The sequence below is a fragment of the Heloderma suspectum genome, chromosome 2 (genome assembly GCF_057233095.1).
Source record: "Heloderma suspectum isolate Gila_16-S chromosome 2, 16-S_ref, whole genome shotgun sequence".
Lineage (NCBI taxonomy): Eukaryota > Metazoa > Chordata > Lepidosauria > Squamata > Helodermatidae > Heloderma > Heloderma suspectum.
In genome coordinates this window covers 82,183,847-82,202,373 of record NC_139459.1, presented here as the reverse complement: position 1 = coordinate 82,202,373, position 18,527 = coordinate 82,183,847, and positions in this window count along the sequence as shown.

Here is an 18,527-nt window from a genome sequence, read left to right as displayed (position 1 = left end):
TGTGTTTATATTGCAACTAGGGGCCAAACTAAATATTCCTTTAATCACACACAGCTGAGCACTGCATGATTGCCTCCCCAACTCTCCTGAAAGTGTGCATGGCCTCAATGTATATCAGGATCATGGCACTCTGAGAGAAGAGGAGGGTTCACCCCCCCCCATTTTTGTCCTGAAATTCCCTCCTCCCCCAGGGGATAAAAAAAGGGGGGGAAGTCTTCATTAGAGCTGATTTTTTTATGTCATTGGAATGCTTGTGTACTACAGCTTTCTGTTCCCTGATTTTTTTTTCTGAATAGATCTTTTATTTTTAACATAGCCTGGCCCTGACCACATCACATCACTAATCAACATACATTGTAATGATAGTGACTGAAGCTAGTCCATGAGGAACTGTTAACTTCCACAGATGATATTGTGAGTCAAATGCTCAGGTTTTAAAGTCTCTGAAAGAGAATTTTATAACTGACATGGATAAGATTCAATGTAAATCTCTAATAGGTCCAACCTTCCCCCTGCTGTAATGATTGCAATCTTTCTATGGGTTTAATGTCTTTCCTCTTGCTTAGTCACGTATCTATGTGCAACATACCAGCAGGTTAAGACTAGAGGAAGCCATGTGGAGAATTCCAGGAAAACAGGAATTGCTAAACAAGCCTTTATAACTACCAATGTCAAATGTCTTCCTTTTGTTCCAAACAGCCTTTAGGGACTTCCCACTTTGATTAACAGATTCATGCATTCAGATGCTCCTTACAAGAAGAACAGTGTCCAATTTAATTCTTCCTATTTTTAATAAATATTGTGGAAAATCTCCCATTTTTTTTAAAACTTTCTTGCTTGCAAGTCCTTGACTTATTTCTTTTTTACTTATTAAAATAGAAATACAGTACAGCTCATAACAGGTGCTAGAAGCTTCAAGACTGGATCACTGAGATGTGCTCTATGTGGGGCTACCCTTAAGGCTGGTCTGGAAGCTGGAGCTAGTGCAGAATGTCAGGAGCTGCCCCTTTTCAGCCTGCAACTCCTTTGCTGAGGGAACTGCACTGGTTGCCTATTCGCTACCGGGCCAGGTTTAAGGTTTTGCTACTAGTGTATAAAGCCCTAAACATCTTGGGACCTGGATACTTGAGAGAACAATGTTTTCCTTATAAACCTGCATGGTTGGTTACTGAGGTCATCAGATGGGATGCTGGTTCCACATGGAATCATACTTAGAGTAGATCCATGGAAATCAGTGGGACTTAAGTCAGTCATGATTAGAGTAGACCTATTTCAATCAACCATTAATCCTGGATCCAACCCATTGTGTAGACCTAGATCCACATATTGCAAACATATTACTACACACACAGAGATGAATGGTCAGATATGATAGTAAATGAAGTCCATTTTTCAACAGATTTGCTGGTCTGCTGTCCATAACAATGTTATATAATAGATAGAATAGCAATGTTCCAGATTCTATTACACCATTCTGAAACTGGAGCAGCTGTTTTTCTTCAATTTGATTTAATACACATCTTAGCAAGAGTGAGTAAATTCACAGCCATCAAGTCTTCTACTTATATACCCTCACATGGACTTGGCATTGGAGTCAACCACCACCACCACCTAATGAATGTAGCACAGCAACTTCATTGACTTTTCCCTGCTCATGACAATGAGACAGACAGGCTGATTGTAGCTTATCTTGAAAATAATTTGAATTTGCTCGCTGGATGCTTTTCAGACCTAAATTGTGTGTTAATTATCTGTAACAGAGATTCGACTGATTACATTTATTCCAAAATGCTTGCAACAAACAACTGTGCTGAGATGCTCTTAACGTTCTTGCCCTCTGTTCCATTCCCCTGACAAAAGACTATAGCTCTTCTGTGTTGTGTTAACACTACAAGTGAACACTTAAAATTTTGAACAAGGAAGAAAATAAAAGCTTTTCATCAGTGATAAAAAAAAATGTTTTGTGTAGGCAGAGTAATTCAGCAGTGGCTCATTTCCATCAGCTTTTATTTCAGAACAATTGTAAAATAAACCACTCGGAGCACATGTTGTTAATCTCTAATCCCTGGAGTGTAACTGCCGTTACACAACATAGGTCACGTACTAGCTGAAGTGTGCAGTAAAAAGCTAGAAATTAATAGCAGTAGTGCTGATATTATTCAGTGGGCAACTCAATGTGTCTGCTAATAATTCATAGATCTGGGGGCATCCTCCAGATTACCCTGAAGCCGTGTGTAAATAAGCAGAGGTAACCCCTTCCCCATTGCAATTCCCAGAAGTAATTAAGGCTGCAATCTATACATACTTACCCAAGTCCTAACTCAACGGGGCTTACTTCTGAGTAGACATGCATAGATTGCATTGGCCCAGTTCAATCCCAGTTCAGTCTTCCCAAAAGTAAGCCCTCCTGATTTGAATAGGGTTTACTCCCAGGTAAGTGAGTATAGGATTCTATATGTCTACTCAGAAGTAAGTCTTATTGAGTTCAATGGGACAGCTCCATTTTCAGCCCTAAAGCTCCAAAAGCTCCCTTCTTGCTCACTGTAGCACAAGGCTCTTTGCCTAGAGGCTTTCAGCTAGGCAGGAGCTCCTGAATCCTCAGGAGACTGTGTGAGGTCAGGTGGTCTCCTGGGCATTCCTAAAAGCCTTTCTGCTAGGAGGCCTGTGATGCTGCAATAGCAGGTGGGGCTTTTTTTTTAAGTTAAAAAACAAAAAACAGAAAGAAGAACCCTCTCTACTTAAAAGGTAAATGGAACCTCTCTATCCTCCCCAGAGAGAAAATGTTTTGAATTCTCCCCTCTCCAGCTTCTATTGCTGGGGTATTCATTTCTCTCCAACCTACTCCCCCTCCCCCGAATTGCCAAAAATAACAAGCTTGAACTTATTGTCACAGCACTAATAGAATATACTGCTCATAATATGAGAAACGGAATAGCCCTATTCAAACATTCACTTCCACAGTTAAGAATTGTGCAGAGGGGGAAAGTAGGGCTGCACCTGCTGGTCCTGGCATCCAAATGTTGGGGAAACGACTTGTGAGGGGAGTCCACTGTACATGCATAGGCTCCCCCTGTGGTGTGGAAACCTATGTGTTCTGCATCATGGAGCAAGCCTATGCACATCCAAAAGGCTCTCATCTACAAATGTTCTCCCCAACACATGGGGGTAGGGTTGGCAGGGACCTGATGGCAAGGCCAGAATACGTGGCCCCATTCTTCCCCCTCAATGTGATTGAAGAACACCTGAATAGAGCTATCTTGCTATATTGTGACCAATTCCAAGTGTGGGATTGTAGGATAAGAAATGATTCTTGCCTTTGTTTGGTAAAGTTCACACAAACAGACAGCTGTGTAACATCCATATGAAGGAACAGAACCGTCTTACATTTTGTATATAGTTGCTTTAGGGAAAATTATGTGGTTACATTCTTTTTTGTATTTGCACTGGTCAGTATTAGTCAGATGTTTAAAGATTATTGGAAACAGAATGTTGGTAGAGAAAATAAACAGGTTTGCAGAAGGCCCATGGAGCGAGAACATCTACAGAGGAGGAAGGAAAAAAACTGAAGGTCAGGGGAATGATTCAGGAGATAGAAATTTAGGGCAAAGGTGAACAAGAAACTCCCTCTTGATTGGTTGGAGAGGGGAGAGAATGAGATATTTGTAAGCTATAAAAGCCTGGCACAAAAGGGCAGTTATTCAGAGGGAGAGGGGATCAGAACGATCAGAAGAGAAAGTCAGAAAAAAAGAAAGAAGCCCAGAGTCATAGAGGAAAGAAAGATCTGTTGCAACTAGAGAACTGATAAGAGAATGCTGGAACAAGGGCAGTAAAATATTGCTTGAAGGAACTTCGATAAAATAGTTACATTACCTGGATCCATTTATGCCTGGTTATTTTATTACCTTATTGCTCTTATGGGTGTCTGTGTCTGTATGTTGTATGAATATATGCATTCAGAGATAAAAACTTTGTCCTATTAACATTTTTTTCAGTAAATGTTTAAAATTTGTTATAAAAATTTTTGTGGTCTCTTGTTGGATTCCCATCCCATGTCTAATGACAAACCCCTACACTACCTAAAAGTGGATATTTGAGACCAGAAAGTTTTAAGAATGGTTTGATGGAGGCAGCAAGAGGGGGAAAAAGATTTTCATCTGGTGTCAGTGGAAAAGGCCAAAGGAAGGCAAGGACAAACATGACTGGGGCACACTATTTTGCCTGGGTTCCTTTGCCTGGGTTGTCTGTGACAACCAAATTCAATTCATGTATGCACGCAGCCAAATTCACCATGCCTCTGCAACATTTTTCTTAGTGCATGTTAGTGATGTGGTGGGATTCTAATAAACTGAATTTAGGAAAACTGATCTCCTTGTAATCCCACCTATGCTGGGACACCATGTAATAGTGGTCAATCCATGTAGCAAGCCAATGTCTCAGTAGAAGGAGCAGCCATCCCATGAAGCTGTTGCAATTGCTTTCCAAGTGGAGCCATATTGTATTGTGGGAGGCCAAATAAATAAATTGTACAGTTACTGAGCCTATTCAAATTGTAGAAAATAATCCAATAGTTTATGAAATGTTTTGATTCTCTTGCCTGCTCAAAGTAGTAATATTAGCTTGAAGATTCCAAAGTGTCGTAAATGTTTTTGGCAGGCTGGAGTTTCAGATATATTCTCATACGCTGGAACTGTTTGGCTTTGTGCTGTGGTTTATTAGTTGGATTAATTTTATACCACTTTATGAGAGCCCCACATTGGACCATATGGCAACATATGGGAGACATTTGGTTTTTATTAGCAAGCTCACTTTTGCCCTTGTTTTTATTGCTGGTAAGAGCTTCAGTCTCTTTAATAATATGCAGCTCTTTGTTTTCTGTATGAAATTTTTAATATCTTATATAACTGTATCTTCGTTTAAGGTTTGCCTGAAGGTATAATAGTTAGGGTTGAGCCAATTTTTTTCACCGTTAGAAATTTTTCCAGTGAAAACATCTATCTCAACAAGAAGAATTTTGTACTGCCTTATTGAAAAATGGCTTTTTGTTCCAAAAATGTGGTTGCCTTTTAACTCAAGCAACCCCTTTTTTTTTTTTTTACTATAAACACAGAAGCCCTTTTTGTGCATGACTCACATATAGGCCAGTCACTGATATGACAGAGAGCTGGACCATGCTACTGGCTCCACCCCAATGTTATGTCCTTCTCTGCCCCTTTCCCATCAATAGAAGGCAGCTGCTTACGTTTAGGCAGCCCTTCACAAATGCCCATGCTGGTTGTGTGGATGGCAAGAGGGCAGGGCCAGTGGGGGATGTGATGTTGAAGGCAGGACCACTGGTGCAATTGTATTCGTGGTTGCCCTTGTCATGCACCAGGAATGCCCTGTTCTGTGAATGGAAAGGAAAACAGGCAAAAAAGTATGCCCACAATTCCTTTCCCCCCTCCCTTTTCTGCTGGCACCAGGTGGAAATCTTTTTCTCTCTGGCTGCCTTCACCAAGTCGGACTTAAAACTCTCTGGGAGTGTTTCCACCAGTGATTTACTCCAAGGGGGCTGCATGTTGAGGTCATTAGGGATACACGATGTCATGGCCATCCATCAGCCACAGCTTATCAAGGAAAAAAATGGATTTCCTGACACTGCTTGAAGTCCAATTCTTTTCCTCAGTTCGGGTTCTGGTATAGTTGCTGTGTGCTCCAACCTCCGCATTGACCTTGGGTATGCTAGGCCTGCTCAGGGGTGTGCCTTTCACCATGACCCTAGTCAAGGGGCATTTCCTCCCATTGTGCTGAATGAGGCTTGCCCTCTCAATGACTACAGAAATAACAGAGAAGCCCGTCAATTGACACTTCACATTTTAAAGTCCTTCAAAATTTAAATTCCTTAAGTGCAATTAAGCACAATTCCTTAAGCGTGATTAAGCGAGATCATGAGGCTCCAGTTCATTGCTTTAGGAAGTAAGTACTTCACAGCTTCCTTATAGAGATCCTGAGCATTAAAATGGGGGGTGGTTTCTGTCTCTTTCCCACAACAAACCCATTAGTGTCTCCTCAGAAGTAACTCCCATTGTGCTGAATGCTTGCCTTTGAATGCCACATTGGAACTTACAGAGATTCTCCCTCAACTGAAATGGCACATTTTAAAGCCCAATTCAACACCCAATTCCTTAAGTGCAATTAAGGTGAGACTCTGATTCATTGCCTTATGAAGAAAGTACTTCACAGCTTCGTTATAGATATCTTGTGGATTACAGCGGGGGCTGGTTTCTATCTTTGTGTTTAGAGATCCTGAGAGTTAAAATGGTGGCTGGTTTCTATCTTTGTGTTTACTGCTCTCTTTCCCACAACAAACCCATTACTGTCTCCTCAGAAATAATTCCCATTGAGGACAATGCAGTCCTGCAGGCTTGGTTTCTGTCTTTGTGTTCTCTCCCCCCTTTTCCCAGCACAAACAAAAGTGTGTCTACTCAGAAGTAACTCCCATTATGCTCAATGAGGCTTGCTCCTGAAATGCAGGTGCATCTGCACTTTCAGGGGAAAGGAGAAAGGGGAGGGGGGGAAGCCTCTCTTATTCACTGAGCAGTCCCTGCCAGTCAGATGACGTTCTCTCTAACCCCCACCCCCACCAGGAAGTATGTTCTGTGAAGCAATTCTTACTGCTGTGGAGAATCTGCTCATAGAACCATGCTCACAGCAAAGCCTATTCCTTTAAAAAAATCTGGTACTCCTCCATTAGGTTCTCCTTCTGTTGTCGTGGAAACATGGCCTCTGTGTCTCAGGTAATCTCCTTCAGGTAGTGTGGGGTTTGACTATTAGATGTGGGGTGGGTAACCAAAAAAGCAAAGAGACTATAACATTTCAAATAACAAAGTTTAAAATTATACTGAAGAAAAAATGTTAGTTAGGAAAAAGTTTTTAAGTCTGAATGGGTATGTGTGTGCATACCCTTCCCCCATATGAGTAATAAGTCAATAACAACAACCAGGGATAAATGGATCCAGCTAACCTCACTAAACTGCATCTCTGTTTTATCCAGGTCCCTCATTCAAGCAATATCTCACTGCCCATGGTCTAGCTCTGTCAGTCACTTCTCCAGTTCCAGCAGCTTTGATTCTTTCTTTCCTCTAGGACTCCAGAGGTCAGTTGATTGGTCTGTCCTTCCTTCCTTCCTCCCTCCCTCTCCTCCTTTCTGCTTTTCTGCCCCTCTGCCTTTTTGCCTTAGACTTTTATTTATTAAAATTCATTTTTTCTCTCCACAACTCCAACCAATCAGGAGGATAGTTTCTTCTTAATACTTTGCGTAAAGATTTTATTATATTAAGCAGTATATGCATATTAATTAATAAATAAAATGCTGCAAATAAAGTTCGTTTCTATTTCCTGAATTTAAATCTTTTCTCTCTCTGTTTCTCTGACCTTTTATTGAAATTTATAATATCCTGGCTTCCTGAGCAAATTTCCTGGCCTCTACATTCTAACTAAAAGTTTGACTTCTTAACTTGGGGTAGGCAACCTGGTGACCTCCAGATGTTTTGGACTACAAATCCTACAATCCCAGACAATTTGCCATGCCAGGTGGGACAGATGGGACTTGAAGTCTAAAACATCTGGAGGGCACCAGGTTGCCTACCCCTGCTGTAAACTATTAACCTTTTGGCTGAAACTGACTAGCGTGCAAGTGTGCACACATGCAAAGATTTAACCCCATGATATCTCAAAACCAAACAAAATACAAAAATGGAGGGCAGTTCTGTTTCTTCTCCAGCCTAAAATCCTGCATTTAAAATGGGGCTTTCTGCTTCCATTTTAAATGTAGAATCATAACTGACTCCCTTTACATGTGCTTCCTTTCCTCCCTCCTTCTCCCTATATCTTAGTCTTCTATTATCTTTCATTGATCTCACTCCTCTTCTTGTTGTTTTAACTCTTTTCATGGAGGAAACTCAAGCGGAACATAATGGGGTAATTTGATAGCTCATTATCTGTGGTCTATTTAAAAACAACCCCTTCATGGATCACTGCCTTGTTGTGGCGAAGGGGCTTGCGTAACTCAGTGAAGCCATAAGCTATGCCGTGCAGGGCCACCCAAGATGGACAGGTCATGGCAGAGAGTTCTGGCCAAATGTGGTCCACTGGAGAAGGAAATGGCAAACCACTCCAGTATTCTTGCCAAGAAAACCCCATGGAACGTATCACAAGGCTAAAAGAGATGACGCCGGAAGATGAGCCCCTCAGGTCGGAAGGTGTCCAATATACTACTGGGGAAGAGCAGAGGGTATTGCCAAGTAGCACCAGAAAGAGTGAAGCGGCTGGGCCAAAGCCGAAAGGACAGTCAGCTGTGGATGTGTCTGAGGGTGAAAAGAAAATCCGATGCTGTAAAGAACAATATTGTTTAGGAACCTGGAATGTCAGATCAATGAATCAAGGTAAGCTGGAGGTGGTCAAACATGAGATGGCAAGATTGAACATCGACATCTTGGGAATCAGTGAACTAAAAAGGGTGGGAAAAGCAGTACTGGGGTACAATCTTAAAAACGAAAGAATGATCTCAGTACGAATCCAAGGCAAACCATTCAACATCACAGTAATTCAAGTCTATGCCCCAACCACTGATGCCAAAGAAGCTGAGGTTGATCGGTTCTATGAAGACCTACAACACCTTCTAGGACTAACACCAAAAAAAGATGTCCTCTTCATCATAGCGGATTGGAATGCTAAAGTAGGAAGTCAAGAAATCACTGGGATAACAGGCAGGCATGGCCTTGGTGTACAAAATGAAGCAGGACAAAGGCTAATAGAGTTTTGCCAAGAGAACACGCTGATCATAGCAAACACTCTTTTCCAACAGCACAAGAGACGACTCTACACATGGACATCACCAGATGGTCAATATCGAAATCAGATTGATTATGTTCTTTATGAGCATCCAAAGATGGAGAAGCTCTATACAGTCAGTAAAAACAAGACCTGGAGCTGACTGTGGCTCAGATCATGAGCTGCTTCTTGCAAAATTTCAGCTTAAATTGAAGAACGTAGGGAGAACCACTAAACCATTCAGGTATGACCTAAATCATATCCCTTATGAATATGTGGAGGTGAGGAATTGATTTCAGGGATTAGACCTGATAGACAGAGTGCCTGAGGAACTATAGACGGAGGTCTGTAACATTGTTCAGGAGGCAGCAACTCAATCCATCCCCAAGAAAAAGAAATGCAAGAAAGCCAAGTGGCTGTCTGATGAGGCTTTACAAGTAGTTGAGGAAAGAAGGGAAACGAAAAGCAAGGGAGAAAGGGGAAGATATATCCAACTGAATGCAGAGTTCCAGAGAATAGCAAGGAGAGACAAGAAGGCCTTCTTAAATGAACAATGCAAAGAAATCGAGGAAAACAACAGAATGGGAAAGACTAGAGATCTCTTCAAGAAAATCGGAGATCTCAAGGGAACGTTTTGTGCAAAGATGGGCGTGATAAAGGACAAAGAAGGCAGGGACTTAACAGATGCAGATGAGATTAAGAAGAGGTGGAAAGAATACACAGAAGAACTATACAGGAAAGATCTTAATGTCCCTGATAGCCATGATAGTGTGGTCACTGAACTTGAGCCGGGCATCCTCGAGAGTGAAGTCAAGTGGGCCTTAGGAAGCATTACTAACAACAAAGCTAGTGGAGATGACAGTATTCCAGCTGAGCTATTTAAAATCCTAAAAGATGATGCTGTTAAAGTGCTGCATTCAATATGCCAACAAATTTGGAACACTCAACAATGGCCGCAAGACTGGAAAAGGTCAGTTTACATTCCAGTTCCAAAGAAGGGCAACGCCAAAGAGTGTTCAAACTACCGCACAATTGCGCTCATTTCACATGCCACCAAGGTGATGCTCAAAATCCTACAAGCTAGTCTTCAGCAGTATGTGAACCGAGAACTACCGGAAGTACAAACTGGGTTTCGAAGAGGCAGAGGAACTAGAGATCAAATCGCCAACTTTCGCTGGATCATGGAGAAAGCAAGAGAATTCCAGAAAAATGTCTATTTCTGCTTCATTGACTATGCTAAAGCCTTTGATTGTGTGGATCACAACAAACTGTGGCAAATTCTTAAAGTGATGGGAGTACCAGACCACCTTACCTGTCTCCTGAGAAACCTGTACGAGGGTCAAGAAGCAACAGTAAGAACCAGACATGGAACAACCGAGTGGTTCAAAATTGGGAAAGGAGTACGACAAGGCTGCATATTGTCACCCTGCTTATTTAACTTATATGCAGAGTACATCATGAGAAATGCCGGGCTGGATGAATCACAGGTCGGAATTAAGATTGCTGGGAGAATTATCAACAACCTCCGATATGCAGACGATACCACTCTAATGGCAGAAAGCGAAGAGGATCTCAAGAGCCTCTTGTTGAGGGTGAAACAGGAGAGTGCAAAAGCTGGTTTGAAACTCAACATTAAAAAAACTAAGATCATGGCATCTGGCCCTATCACTTCCTGGCATATAGAAGGGGAAGAAATGGAAGCAGTGACAGATTTTACTTTCTTGGGCTCCAAGATCACCACAGACGATGACTGTAGCCATGAAATTAAAAGACGTTTGCTCCTTGGGAGGAAAGCTATGGCAAAGCTAGAAAGCATAGTAAGAAGCAGAGACATCACCTTGCCGACAAAGGTCCGTCTAATCATCAAAGCTATGGTTTTCCCAGTAGTAATGTATGGCTGTGAGAGCTGGACTATAAGGAAGGCTGAGCACCGAAGAATTGATGCTTTCGAACTGTGGTGCTGGAGAAGACTCTTACGAGTCCCCTGGACTGCAAGGAGGTCAAATCAGTCAATCCTAAAGGAAATCAACCCTGAGTGCTCATTGGAAGGACAGATACTGAAGCTGAAGCTGAAATATTTTGGCCACCTAATGCGAAGAGAAAACTCTCTGGAAAAGACCCTGATGCTGGGAAAGACTGAAGGCAAAAGGAGAAGGGGACGGCAGAGGATGAGATGGCTAGTTAGCATCACTGATGCAATGAATATGAACTTGAGCACGCTCCGGGAGAGAGCGCAGGACAGGAAGGCCTGGCGTGCTATGGTCCATGAGGTCATGAAGAGTCGGACACGACTGAACGACTGAACAACAACAATTTAAAAACAAAGGACATTTAGCCCTGGAGGGTCACAACATCATGGTCCATGAAGGAGCAATCTCAATCACCTGATGAAAGCTCAGTGTGAAGGAGCCCTAAGACAGACTATTGGTCCATCTAGTTCAGTGCTGTCTATTATGGCTGGCAGCCCCTCTCCAAGATCTCAGGTAGAAGTCTCTCCCAGCCCAACTATTTAAATTCCTTTAATTGCAGATACCTGGGATTGAACCTGGGACCTTTTGAATGGAAGACATGTGCTCAACCACTCAGCCATCCATGTTGCCACTTCCTTTAAAAAAAATTCCTGCTATACATTATTGGTGAGTGATGGATCCCAACCTGTGATGCAATATGTCATTACATCAGGAAATACTGGTATTGCTTTTACGCAGCCTGTGTGTTTTTATTTTTTAAGCTGTTTTTAACTATTTTGCTTAAAATATTGGTTTTATTGGGTTACACCCAAGGCTTGCACAGAGTAGAACTCTCCAGACAGATAATCCAGTTTGGGTGGGTGGTTCTCTAGAGCAGTGGTGAGGTAGCACTGGGGGAAGGAAGAAATGGCATCGCCACATCTCCTTCCTCCATTGGGGAGGTTCCTTTGGATCTTTACTCCCTGTTCCCTCCAATGGAAAGAGCCCTTTTGTTCTCAGAGTGGCAACTCTGGATCCAACCCACTGTCATGGAGTTTAGGAACGTCATTCAAATTGAAAAGCAGGCTATAATATATCAAAAGATAAATCACGTGGGCCAAGAAAGCAAACTGCATGCTGCATTTACATCAGCAAGTTGTACCTTCGTAACATAATAGAAAGCTGCCATGTGAAGGCATCTAAAGCATCCTAAAAGAGAAATGGCTTATTCTCATTTTATAGTCTACATCTGTTAGCACATCCCCTTCCAGGACTTTGACTCTTGGCTTATTAGCTTATGGTTGGATGCCAGTTCATAGATATTATAATAACAACACGGAATAGTTCAAAGGGCTGCTCTTCCCCTTTAATGCTATTCAGTGTACGCATGGTGTATCTCGCTTTTTAAATGAGCAATGTCTTAAGAGAAGAGATCAATTGTGGCAAAAACGAAATCCTTCCTTTCTTGATGCATTTTGTCTTGTTTAGCTGCAGATGATTAAACGTGACTTGATTTACAATTTCATTCCTGTTTGTTTAAATGAAACATGGGCTTCACCAGCTGAAATATGTCTTATAGGATATGAAGAATGGAAATTCAAAACTCAGCTGGGCTTAGTTTTGGGGTGGGGTGGGGGAGGAAATGTCAGTAAAAATAACCGAGCTGAATTCCTAGCATTCTTAAAAGATTGTTTGTCTTTAACATATGCTTCTATTAATTAGAGGCTACACTCATACATTTTGCCTCATTATAAAATTTCATGAAAGAACACTTTTGCTTTTGATCTGTAGATGCTACTTTCATGATGTACATATATTGGCAGAGTCTCTTGGCCCCCTATTTAAACACCAGACATTAAGATTTCCTAAAAATTCTGGTTAGCTAAAAGCTTTAGTGTACCACCATGTCTTTTTCCTGAGAAAAGTTATTAGTATTTCAGCTTTTCTCTGCTTTTAGTATACAGCAGTACGAATGCTGATCTGTGTGAGTTCCATTATAAACTGACTTTATCTGCTCCTCCTGGTCTAAGGTGCCCATCAGAAATCCATCCATTGGATTTCGCACCTCTCTGAATGTTGCAATGCAGTTCTTGGCTCAAAAAAATATCAAGATACATTTAAAAATACATAGTTGGATTCAGGATCTATTGCTCTTAGCTGCCCATGAAAAGGTATATTGCACCAAATTACTAAAAGAAAATAAAATCCAATTAAAAGGGGAATGTTTTCTTGAATTATATACAGAATAATGTGATCCACCACAAAACCAGTGCAGGCAAGCAAACAGAAGTGCTGGAGGGGGCTGTTGAACTCATGTCCTGCTTGTGGGTTCCCTGTGGGCAGCTGGCTGGCCAGTGTGTGAACAGAATGCTGGGCTAGATGGACCCTTGGTCTGATCCAGCATGGCTCTTCTTATGTTTATGAGTTCTTAGAAGTGCTTGATATTAATTTAATTTAATTTTTAAATTTATTTTTTCCTATGTAACAATTAAATTTATCCAATTTTTCTTTTACTCTTTAAATACAGGATGATATGAAGAAGGGAGGTGGATACCTAAAGGGCAGGGAATGGGGGCAAGAGGTTTACTCTTTGTATGGTATTGGAAAATGAAAAAAAATCTAAAAAATAAAAAGATCTAAATAACAAAATACACATTTAGAAATGTGCATTTTGAGAGAAAATACATATAGGAATGTGTATTCTTGACAGAAAATACATTTAGAGATACACATTAAAATATGTATTTAAAAGTTAATTTTGTGCAGCTTTTAATGATAAAAACATCACAGATTATGCAGAAATGGTCTTATGGGTGAATATATGAAAAAATGAAACAGACCAGAAATCATGATCTGTAGCTAGCAGGATATCAGATCCAAATGATTACATTTTTTTTTTTTCCAGGTAAGATGTCTGATACTAGTGGGGTTCACATTCTAAAAGCTCTGGGTGTTCACAAGTCCCTCAGTGAGCCAGATATATGTACATGAGGCTGTTAATCCACTGTATCTACTTTCCATTTCATTGCAAAATTGAGATCGGAGCGCTACATAAAAAGTGTTTCCTGTTTTTCCACTATATAATCTCTAGGTGGCACTGTGGTATAGCAGAAAAGCAAAAATGGGGAAAGCATTTTCTTTCGCTCTCACAAATAATACCACATTTTCCCTGCTCTAAAAACTTGCTAAAAGTGCTGTTTAAAAACAGAAGTGAAACTGGAGATTCACAATGTCATCTAAAGAACCTATAAGCAATTGTGAGAAGGGAATGATGAGTGTACAATAAATGCCTTGTGTAGAAAAGCTCAGTGTTTCCTGAAACACATACCTGTACCTAAACAGACACTGGTGGTGGCCCTTGTGTTTGCAAAATGTGACAAAAGGGGAAAAGAGATATCTATTCAAGTAATCAGTTTAGATGTCTTTTAAAGATTACCTTTTGACATACACCTTCATTCTCAAGGTGTATGTGATTATTTCATTGTAGATATTTGTAACCAAACATGAGACCCAATCTAACCCCAAACATGAGACCCAATTTAACCAGACATGTTACCTCATTACTGAGATAATGTATATGAACCACTTTGAACACTTTTTAAATATTAAGTATGATAAATTACTGTATTTCTCATGGGACCTTGTCTCCCAACCTCTAACCCCATCTAGCCATCTGTAGTGCAACTGGAATTGTTTCCCTAACTATCACTGTATCCCTATGCCAACATAAGGTTCATTTGTTATTTTCTGTCCCTCATGTAGCTCTGAAAGTCACAGAAACCTCAGTCCAAAAAAAGGTGCAAACCAAACCCCTATGTTATGCAGTATAGTTGGTTGGAAGGGAAAAGTTAGCTTCTTTAAAGTGTGACCTATCAATTAAACTGTACTTAATGAAGTGATCTACCCGTTAAAAAATCAGTGAAGCTGATCCCACAGAAATGTTAACTGATTTTTGCAGTTCAGCATTTACAAAGATTGATCTGTCAGGGCAATACTGAACCTGCCTGAAGACTTGATTGTTGTTTCTACATTCATGAATTTAAAGAAAAGAAGAAAAGAAAGAAAGAAAGAGACAGACTATAAATAATGCAGCTTGTATATTCAGAGACATCATCCTTCCAAATTGTCATGTCATCTGAACACATCTGACACAAATGTTTTTCAAGTGTTAGGAAATCTGACTTAGATTATTAAGCCTTTTCTTTCTCTGCCAACTCCCTTAACAAAGAGCGGCTGTTTCCAAATATCTTTGAAATTGGTGGTATCGCATGCTAACACAAATAGTGCTTAAGAACATCAGATGGAAAATCCAAGCATATTAATTACATCATTAAAGTAACATTTGGTACACCACTGAGATACATTACAATAACAATAACCTTCATGTATAATAAGATGCAAAGCCAGCATGCAATGCAGTAGGAGATTCCACACGATTGTTTCCTGGGGTAACTGAATACAGTCAGGAACCAAGAACAATTTTCTGTTTCTATTAAAAATGGCATTGAAATTCAATGTTTGTTACGATTAATTATGTCTATGTATCTTTTATATAATGGAGTGGGGGCAAGGAGGCAAACAAAGTGAGATAACTGGAGGAAAGATGTAGTGAAGGTGGACTGTGGAGGACAGGGAAGAAGGGCAAAATTTCAAAGCCAACTCAACTTTTCCTGAAAAAGCTGAGCTAATGTTATAAGATCTTGTGTAGGTCTAATACTTGCCAAAGGTAGGGATGGGTGAGAATTTCATTTGGCTCCTTCCTTCGTTCCTTCCTTCCTTCCCAAGAACTTAGGAAAAGTTGCTTTTTTTTCACAAACAGAATGGAAAGAACTTGAAATATATTTTTTAAAAAAAATGAATGTGGGAGCATCCAAAACTGACAGATTCATCCATCCAGGCCCAGGGCTTTGAACTGAATGCTTAGCAATTAGAAGTCTGGGTTTGAATCCTTGTGTATTCAGGCACAGTTGTGGTGCTGAATTACAGTTGCGGTGCTGAATTACAGTTGCCACCTCTTTTTTCTGACAGGCTTCTCCCCTTCAACAACTATAGGGCAGGCAGGTACAACATGGTCTTGTGCTGGGAATAGCTGTACCTGTTGAATTTGGCCAGTGTAGGTCAGTGAGAATTTCATTTTTTATAAGAATTTACCAAGGATTGCAATTTTTTTCATATACAGGATGGAAAGAACTAGATTATAGTGTAAAGGGCCCTTTATGCTGTAATCTTGATTCTTGAGGCATTATCCCTTTAAGGCACCCATAGACTCAAGTTTAAATATGCAGAAGTAAACCAAACCATGATTGTGAGCACAGTTGCGGCTCTAAAAGGACAGACGGCCCCACAGTGCTTTTCAGGCAGTCTCCCAGCCGTCCTCTGGCTCCTGTCATGCAGCTCGCATGGGTGGGCAGCGGGGACAGCTTGTTGACCACCCGAAGGGAGCAGATGGAGGTGCGTCTCTCCATCCCTAGTCTGCTGCTACTGCTGCTTTCCTTTCCAGGTGTCGGGAGTTCCCCTGAAGTCTTGTGAGACATGGCTGAAGTCTCACAAAACCCTCTTCAAACCTCACAAGAGTTTGGGCAAGCTCCCTACAGCTGGGAAGAAAGGTGGCAGTGGGGAGGCGGCAGCCCTGGAAAGGTGAGTAGATGTGGTGGTGGCGGCTCATTGCGCTGCTCCCTGGAATCTGCCGCCTGAGGAAGTGCTTTACCTTGCCTAATGGAAGGACTGGCCCTGTCCATGACTAAATGGCTACAGCCTCTCCTGGACAGGGATAGCTTAGCCACAGTGGTATAGGCACTAGTAACCTCAACACTGGATTACTGCAATGCACACTATGTGGGGCTGCCCTTAAGGCTGTTCCAGAAGCTGGAGTTAGTGCAGAATGCAGTAGCTTGGCTGTTATCAGGAGCTGCCCCTTTTCAGCATGCAGCTGCTTTGCTGAAGGAACTGCACTGGCTGCCTATTTGCTACCAGGCCAGGTTTAAGGTTTTGGTACTAGTGTACAAAACCCTAAACAACTTGGGATCAAGATACTTGAGAGAGCACTGTCTCCCTTACCAACCTACCCAAATCACTGAGGTCATCAGAGGGCATGCACCTGGTGGTTCCAGATGGACCAATGGCCTGACTGGAGTCTACCTGGAGAAGAGCCTTCAGTGTGGTGGGTACCATCCTATGGAACTCCCTGCCTCTGGGGAAACAGGAGGTACCAAAAATTGCATGATCAATTGCAATCAATTGCATGATCTTTGAAGCTTTGAAGTTGTGAAGCTTCACAATTTCGAAGCTTCGAAGATCATGCCTCAATTAGAAAAAAAACATCATTGAGAAGCCCCGATTCTGCGAGGATAACACCTGAATTGAAAAAAACAACAACATCTGGAGTAGAGGAAAGGGAGGGGGTAAAACTTAATCTCATTTGAAGGGATACAACAACCTCTTGCTCAGTGCAGGGGTTCACTGGGAACCCCTTCCCAGGCGGTCTCCCATCCAAGCACTAACCTGGACCGACCCTGCTTAGCTTCTGAGATCAGACAAGCATGCGCACATCCAGCCCTTTGCTTGTTGCTGAGGAAACGGGGGCTGCTGAGGAAGCTATGCAATCAGTAGCCGGAAGAAGACATAGGGCCGTCGAGACCTGTGATTGGACAAGAGGGAAATACAAACACCGCCTCATATGGACAGGCGGGGGAGGGGACTACGACTGGGTATGGTAGCAAAGGTGGAAATCAGAGCACATTAAGGAGAAATACCGGGATATTAGGGTATTGAACGTGGGAGCATGGAAGTGGGAAAGTCCGGTTCCAATTCGAGGCGGGTACTGCGTAATGTGAAAGGTGGGCGGTGAAACCTCATTGGGAGTGAAAAAAGGCAGTAAGTGTAGATCCAGCCTAGATGGACCAATTGTCTGAATCAGTTGGGCTGCTTCTTATGGCTGAAGAATAATTAGAAACAAGGCATTGTTTCCTTGCCACTGCTATTTCTCTCAGGTTTCTACTATACAGTCTTGCTTTTCCTTAGTTATTTGTTTTTGTATCACACAAAATAGTCCATAAGTACACCATAAAAATAACATAATCACAATTTTATTTGCTCCATTATTAATATTTGACAATATTGTGTTTATGGTTAAATACAGCCGCAAGGACCTTGTAGTGGTGCCAGACAAGGAAGTTGTTTTCAATTAAGTACACCAAGTTAGGACTTGGTAAATATAGAAGATTATATATGTATGAGCACGGCTTGATTTTTTTAAAACAACAACAAAACAAAATGGGCAATAGGCACATTTGCCTTGCTTTTATTTGGGCTTAAATATATAAAATTTAGAGAGTAATAAAAATATTGTGTCTGCAATACGACCCTTCTCTAACTGTGTTTTGTTAGCTACTGTGGTCCTCATAATGTATGACTACTACTTCTAATGATTCTGTTAGAGCTTAAATAACAGAATTCAGCACAAATGCATTTGTTGCGAGCATCAGAAACAAAATTTCCCTGGAACTGCAGCTGCTGTAGCTGAAGATTAGGCTCTTACTATCCATTAGGGAGATTACCGTCTCTGCCAGCTGACTTAGTTTTTATACAGCCAGCGATTTATTAGATTGCTTTGCTCTTAAGTGTGATAATAGGCCTTATGCTTAGCAAGGTTTAGAGACTTCCAGTACATTAATATTTTATGGCAATGACAGTCAAGACACATTTTGTTTACCTAACGAGACAAGCCAAGCTAGAGCTGATGTGTGCTAGAGATTAGCACTTAACTCATGC